The sequence below is a fragment of the Salmo salar genome, chromosome 02 (assembly GCF_965601325.2).
Source record: "Salmo salar chromosome 02, fSalSal1, whole genome shotgun sequence".
NCBI lineage: Eukaryota > Metazoa > Chordata > Actinopteri > Salmoniformes > Salmonidae > Salmo > Salmo salar.
This window is the reverse complement of record NC_138292.1, coordinates 18,906,803-18,915,000: the sequence shown is the minus strand read 5'-3', so window position 1 is coordinate 18,915,000 and position 8,198 is coordinate 18,906,803. Positions and strand designations below refer to the sequence as shown.

General features: G+C 40.5%; 1 long non-coding RNA gene across 1 annotated transcript; it reads left to right on the top strand.

Annotated features, from left to right (window-relative positions):
* Positions 1-5,098: 5,098 nt before the first annotated feature.
* On the top strand, positions 5,099-7,931 carry LOC106594010 (uncharacterized). The gene is made up of 3 exons (XR_001326015.3): positions 5,099-5,252; positions 5,336-5,416; positions 6,763-7,931. It is a non-coding gene; the product is annotated as an uncharacterized LOC106594010 (long non-coding RNA).
* The last annotated feature ends 267 nt before the right edge of the window (positions 7,932-8,198 follow it).

Below are 8,198 nucleotides of genomic sequence, written 5' to 3'. Positions count from 1 at the left end.
GATTTGTATTTGTAAATCGATATATTGCATAGAATTTTTTTTATAAAAAATTATCATGCGTAGAAAGCGATTTGTAGTCGTAGAAAAAAAGTTCTCACGCGTTGAAAAAAAGTTCTCACATGTAGAAAGCGATTTGTTGTCATAGAAAAAGGTTTGTACCCGTAATAAGCGATTTCTATAAATCGCTGGCAGCATCTCATTCGGTCATGTTGATGCCTGCCTTTCAATGCAGCAGAAATTATAGTATGGTAACCGTAATATGTTAACCATATGTGTAACCATAGTATGTCCAACGTAAATAATCGAAACCCTAACCCTAGATTACTCTATATATGCAACACTACTGCGGTGTACACCAGTTCATCGCCCAAATAGTTGAATTAGCTGGCCAGTGTGATTGCACCACTATATGTGAAGGATATGTATGGGATCAATATCATGCCAAAAGTATTGTGAACTCACAGCATGCATTTTGTATTTATGTATCATGATCTGTACAAATAAGTACCAATCCACATACGTAAATCACCAATCCACAAATGTAATTTTTTATTTTATTTTTTATTTCACCTTTAGCTAACCAGGTAGGCCAGTTGAGAACAAGTTCTCATTTACAACTGCGACCTGGTCAAGATAAAGCAAAGCAGTGCGATTAAAAACAACACAGAGTTACACATGGGATAAACAAACTACAGTCAATAACACAATAGAAAAATCTGTATACAGTGTGTGCAAATGAAGTAAGGAGGTAAGGCAATAAATAGGCCAATAGTGGCGAAGTAATTACAATTTAGCAATTTACGTGCAGATGAGGATGTGCAAATAGAAATACTGGTGTGCAAAAGAGCAGAAAACGAAAACAAATATGGGGATGAGGTAGGTAGTTGGTTGGATGGGCTATTTACAGACGGGCTGTGTACAGCTGCAGCGATTGGTAAGCTGCTCTGACAGCTGACGCTTAAAGTTAGTGAGGGAGATATAAGTCTCCAACTTCAGTGATTTTTGCAATTCGTTCCAGTCATTGGCAGCAGAGAACTGGAAGGAAAGGCGGCCAAAGAGGTGTTGGCTTTGGGGATGACCAGTGAGATATACCTGCTGGAGCGCGTGCTACGGGTGGGTGTTGTTATGGTGACCAGTGAGCTGAGATAAGGCTGAGCTTTATCTAGCAAAGACTTATAGATGACCTGGAGCCAGTGGGTTTGGACCAGCCAACAAGAGCATACAGGTCGCAGTGGTGGGTAGTATATGGGGCGTGGTGACAAAACGGATGACACTGTGATAGACTGCATCAAATTTGCTGAGTAGAGTGTTGGAGGCTATTTTGTAAATGACATCGCCGAAGTCAAGGATCGGTAGGATGGTCAGTTTTACGAGGGTATGTTTGGCAGCATGAGTGCAGGAGGCTTTGTTGCGAAATAGGAAGCCAATTCTAGATTTAACTTTGGATTGGAGATGCTTAATGTGAGTCAGGAAGGAGAGCTTACAGTCTAGCCAGACACCTAGGTATTTATAGTTGTCCACATATTCTAAGTCAGAACCGTCCAGAGTTGTGATGCTAGGCGGGCGGGCGGGTGCGGGCAGCGATCGGTTGAAGAGCATGCATTTCGTTTTACTAGCATTTAAAAGCAGTTGGAGGCCATGGAAGGAGTGTTGTATGGCGTTGAAGCTCGTTTGGATGTTTGTTAACAGTTTCTAAAGAAGGGCCAGATGTATACAGAATGGTGTCATCTGTGTAGAGGTGGATCAAAGAATCACCCGCAGCAAGAGCGACATCATTGATATGTCATGACGTTGGCCTGTGAGTAAGGTTTATGAACCCCCCCCATAAATACCTTTCTCCCTTCCCCTCTCTTTCTGACCCTACTGAAGGACTGTTGAATAGCCTTTGTTAAATATAGAGAGTCTGGGAACATCAAACAAATGGGGAAAAGGAACCATATTTTGGTAATAAAACCAGTTGGAAATATGCTTTGGAACTTAATGAGTATGGATGTCAGTTCGGTTGTCATCTGAGACATTATGACTGATGACAGGACGACATAAACTGTATCTGGGAAAGTATACAGTTATCAGAGTCACATGGAATTGTTATGCAATTGAAATGTTTGATATTGAAATTGTTTGTTAGGAGATTAAATGTAATTTTAGCTTCCAATTGAGAGAATTGGGTTTTCATAAGGAAAGTGCCCTGCTTTATCAGTGGCCCGCCCCTGTGAAGAGACAGGGGTTATAAACGATGACACACCCTTCTCCCCTCACCACTATATAAGACAATGACACAATGTAACCGAGTTCCACTACGTGAGGTCTGCAGCATCTGCGTTACAAGGACACACGTGTCAAGTACAGAACTAAGCCAACCTCGGCGTGAGCTTTGGTTGTGAATGGTATGAACTTTGAACTTATTCACTACAGAAGTGATACTTCCTAGCTGTTCAGTTAGCAGCGGCCGCTGTAGACGTGGGCTAGGAAAGGACGGACGACGGATCCAGTCAGACGAAGATACCACAACGTATCCACTTTACCACCATTGACATTCTTCCGAGGACAGGAAGATCTGTTGGCCAACCCAGCCAGCATCTACGACCAGTCTACCGAAGCGCAGCTCAGAGTAAATATTTACTGCATTTTCCTTTTCCAAATGGGCGGTCATTTAGAATGCATAAGATTCTGTATTTACGATAGCATAGCTGCTGTTTCTTTGTTCCTAAGTCTTCCCGCTCTTTCATTCAAGCCCAACCCCCTTTCTTTGTGTAACAAGCCGCCATGTCGGCTCCGTCCACCAGGGACGTTTTCTGTATGACATCATTTGTATTCTGTGTATATGTAATTCTGTGTGATTAGTTAGGTATTTAGTAAATAAATAATTAAACCCAATTTTGAATTGCTGATTCAACTTGTTAGCCAGGGTTCGTGAAGATAACCAAGAATTTACAACTTTCATTATGAGACTGAAATAAAGTGAGGATTGAGATGACGGCTATCGATGTAAAATATTACTAAGTCTTTTAAGAGTTTATTCGGAAGATAACGGCTCTATAAACGTTCTTCCGTGGTGCCCCGACTTTCTAGTTAATTACATTTACATGATTAGCTTAATCAGGTAATATTAATTACAGAGAAAGGATTTAATAGAATAGCATGTCATATCACTTAATCCTGCATAGCCAAAGACACGACAGATATATAGAGAGAAAAGAGTCGGCCCGACAATTGAACCCTGTGGCACCCCCATAGAGACTGCCAGTGGTCCGGACAACAGGCCCTCTGATTTGACACACTGAACTCTATCTGAGAAGTAGTTGGTGAACCAGGCGAGGCAGTCATTAGAGAAACCAAGGCTGTTGAGTCTGCTGATAAGAATACGGTGATTGACAGAGTCGAAAGCCTTGGCCAGGTCGATGAAGACGGTTGCACAGTACTGTCTTTTATCGATGGCGGTTATGATATCGTTTAGGACCTTGAGCGTAGCTGAGGGGCACCCGTGACCAGCTCGGAAACCAGATTGCATAGCGGAGGAGGTATGGTGGGATTCAAAATGGTCGGTGATCTGTTAGTTCACTTGGCTTTTGAAGACTTTAGAAAGGCAGGGCAGGATGGATATAGGTCTGTAACAGTTTGGGTCAAGAGTGTCAACCGCGACCGCTTTCCAATCTTTAGCAATCTCAGACGATACGAAAGAGAGGTTGAACAGACTAGTAATAGGGGTTGCAACAAAATCACCAATCCACAAATGTAAATCACCAATCCACAAATATAAATCACCAATCCACAAATGTAAATCCCCAATCCACAAATGTAAATGACTTTCCACAAATGTAAATGATTTCCACAAATCTAAATCACTTTCCACAAATGTAAATCACTATCCACAAATGCAGTTTACTATCCACAAACAAACAAAAAAAGTTCCCATGTGTATGAAAAAAGTTCTCACATGTAGAAAGAGATTTGTAGTCGTAGAAAAAAAGTTGTCAAGCATAAAAGGTGATTTGTAGTCATAGAAAAAAGTTAGCACACGTAGAAAGCGATGTGTAGTCGTAGAAAAAAGGTTTGTAAACATAGAAAGCGATTTCTATAAATCGCTGGCAGGCTCTCGTTTGGCCATGTTGATGCCTGCCTTTCAAGGCTGCAGAAATTATAGTATGGTAACCTTAATATGTTAACCATATGTGTAGCCATAGTATGTCCAACGTAAATAATTGAAACCCTAGCCCTAGATTACTCTATATTTGCAACACTATTGTAGTGTACACCTGTGCATCAACAAAATAGTTGAATTAGCTGGCCAGTGTGATTGCACCAATACTTTTGGCATGATATTGATCCCATACATATCCTTCACATTTAGTGGTGCTATCACACTGGCCAGCTAATTCAACTATTTGGGTGATGAACGGGTGTACACCGCAAGTGTTGCAAATATAGAGTTTTTTTCTATGACTACAAATCGCTTTCTAAGTGTGAAAACTTTTTTTCTACGACTACAAATCGCTACAAATCACTTTTTGTTATTATGGCAGTCATTTTACTTAAGGCCCTTGGAAATGACCTGCATATCTGCAGGTATAAAAAAAAATCTAATGCAATATATCGATTTACAAATACAAATCAAAATGTGTTTGTTTATGGATAGTGATTTACATTTGTGGAAAGGGATTTACATTTGTGGATTGGGGATTTACATTTATGTTTTGGGGATTTACATTTGTGGATTGGTGATTTATATTTGTGGATTGGTGATTTACATTTGTGGATTGGTGATTTACATTTGTGGATTGGTGATTTACATTTGTGGATTGGTACTTATTTGTATAGATCATGATACATAAATACAAAATTAATGCTGTGAGTTCACAAATACATTTGGCATGATATTGACACCATAGGGTCACGCCTTCAAAAGTGTGTTGCATATGCCGCTTTCATGTCCTTGTCAGAACTTGGAAACGGACATTTCCGACTTGCTAACTGTTGTAGTTATACACTTGCCGCGTTCAACGAATCAGCAAGTTGGAAATTTCAACATTTCCTAGTTCCAACTAGCATGTGAATGTGGCGATAGAGTACCATTGTATGAGTCATAATACCTATAAAACCTAGTGGTCAAACACAGAAATGGTTCCAATAGTCTTTTTACCATACATTATTCTCATAGGGGATTTTAGAAACACTTCAAATAATGGCTGTGTTTCGTGTAGGCTTACCCTGGCGGGACGTTTTGATAACTGTGTAAATCTCTCTCGAACAAGGTGACTTTTATAAATATAATTGCCTGTATTTACCCCCCCCAAAAATGTATTGCTAATTATCTGCTATTGTGGCTATCATACAGAACTACAAATGCCTGTCTCAAGCTTAGCATCACCCACCAGGGCCATGATGAATTGGACTAGACTGCAGAAACGAGGCAAAGGTAAGAATCTCTGGATTAACTATCTAATGTTAGCAAAATTTAGTAATTAATAAATGTGTTTAAATTGACATTTCTGTGAACAGTCTTGGGCAAGTTTTAAATTGACACAATACCTGTTATCTAGCTAGCTCACGTTTAGCTAGCTAGTTAGCAACATTAGCCTGGCTAGATGGCTACATGGCTACATTAGTGGTCCATTTGTCTAGCCATTTAAATGCATGAGAAATTTATAAAAACAAATTAAGCTTTTTTGACTTTTATAAACCAACAGTCTAGCTCGCTAGTTAACTAGCTAACTAATTTAGATGGTGAAGCTAGGAATTCTTGATAATGCTTGTTTGTCTGTGGGTGAGTAGTCTACTTCAAGTAGCCGACTTGACTTGTAGCTACCCTAGCTAGCTGTATTATTTTGGGCTGGATTTTTGAGAAGTTTCAGAGACTGACTGATTAGTATATCTTGAATCAACAGTGAGCTTATGTAGCACATGGGGATGTGTAAAACTTACTCCTCAGACAGAGGTGTCCCCACTTTCGCCAGTGAATAGCTAGCTTTTCGCGTGGCACTGACTGGTAAGACGCTTCAGGAGGGCGGTCATGTGTGCTAGCAAGGCAGAGGTCTCGAGTTCGCTCCAGGTATGGGCCGAATCGGGAGGAAGTGGTACTAGCTAAGCAAGAAGCGTGACTTCCTTTCAATTTAATTTACTGCGGGAAGACAATGATTGCTGTTGCGCTCTGGACAGCAGATTATTAGTATAGCTAGTAGGCAAGGCTATGTAATCTTATTTAGTCCTCTTTGCTATTGTGGGTTTTACATTAATTGGTATTCACATGTTTGGGACACAAAGGTGGATTTCTGAGGAATAATGGAGGGGAGAAAAAGAGGAAGAAGAGATTGAAGAAAATGAGGAAAGCAGAGGTTGGATTTGAATTTGAGGATGATGGTGATAAAAATGGACATGGGGTGTTGAAGAAGATTGGTGTCAAGTGCAAACAGAGTGATACCTGGAGGAGAGTGGTGTCAAGTGCAAACAGAGTGAGCCGTGCGCCAGACCGAGTACTTGAGGTGAAATGGAAGTGAATGAGGGCAAGTTAAATGAGGTGGAAGGTGTGGTGAAGAGCTCTGAGCCCGAGTATGGCATCGATGGTCATGATAAAGAAGAATCTGGTCCAGTCGGAGTGACATTTGTTGTTTCAGGGTGGGTGGGAAAGGAGTTGGGTGCAGTTGAATCAGTGAAGGTTACCTGTAGTGGACTTGTGATGTTTGTTTGTGTCTCTTCTGACCAGGGGGAGCGGGCGCCCCGTGTCATGCAACTTGTGTCAAGATCTGTTTCTTTCTTTGCTCTTAGGAACAGGGCACCATCAAAATGAGTGTTTTCTGGGGTAGCGTGGAGCAAACAAAGTTGAAGATTCCGGGTGTTTGTGACGCCCTCCGTTTGGTACTACGTCGACCTGGTGGTGAGCGTGGTGAAACAGAAGAGTCAGACAAAGTCCTGTTAGGATGTATCAGTTATCCTGTTAGAGCTTGTGTGCTGTATCCTCAACACCCCATTTTATGTTTATTCCATGGCCAACCATCCCTCTAGCTACCCCTTATTCTACACTATGCCTTTCAAGCCCCATGGTCCCTCAACTTCTGATCTTTTGGAACTCTCCATCTTATCGCTGTAAACCCACCCTATGTTCACTTGTTGTTCTCCTGATTGGATAACATCTAGACTGAGTTGTGGTGTACTTTTCTTTCACCTATGTAATGCTTTCCTCCTTCTGCTTATTCTGGGGTTCAGACTGAATGCAGTGGTAAATGTGCTGCTCACAATTGATAGCAGCAACATGGACCTTTTACATTTACCAGAAGGATGTTGATATAGCTGTGCTTAGGCATGGCTTCATGGTCCTGTTACATTTACCAGAAGGGTGTTGATATAGCTGTGTTTAGGCATGGCTTCATGGACCTGTTACATTTACCAGAAGGGTGTTGATATAGCTGTGTTTAGGCATGGCTTCATGGACCTGTTACATTTACCAGAAGGGTGTTGATATAGCTGTGTTTAGGCATGGCTTCATGGACCTGTTACATTTACCAGAAGGGTGTTGATATAGCTGTGTTTAGGCATGGCTTCATGGACCTGTTACATTTACCAGAAGGGTGTTGATATAGCTGTGTTTAGGCATGGCTTCCTTGTTTTGAGTCTGTTAAGTGTGTTTCTCATTCTGCTGGAGTAGTATTTTATATAAAAGCTACCTTACACATTCAGTTGTTTCTACATTTGTAACACACCAACCAAAAATGACAATATACTGTTTTACATGGCGTTATTTGTGCTGGTCTAATTCCTACAATGGAAAATCAGAAGAATCTGTGTGCTCTCTGATAGTAATACTAGTTCATATGGTGCTCTTCAATGTCCCAGGTTTGTGGTGTTGATGAAGAAATAATTTCATCTTTACTTACATTCAGATGTGTATATGTTATGTATACAAGGCATATTCATACATTGTTTACTATTTAAATTTCATTAAAACAATTTAATTGTTGGAGTTAAGGTGTTTGACATGATTGATGGGTGACTAGGTGCATTCTTGTCAAATTAATATGCTTATTCATTCATGATTATGGATACATTCTGCAATGAGTTAATCTGGCTTTCAATCTGCAACAGAACATGTCAACAAATTCATTCTGAATTGCTTGAATACAGCAGTGCATACTGACACCATGAACTGAAATAGATTTCACCTCATTCATATAGTTGTCAGAAATGATAAGGGATTAAATATAGAT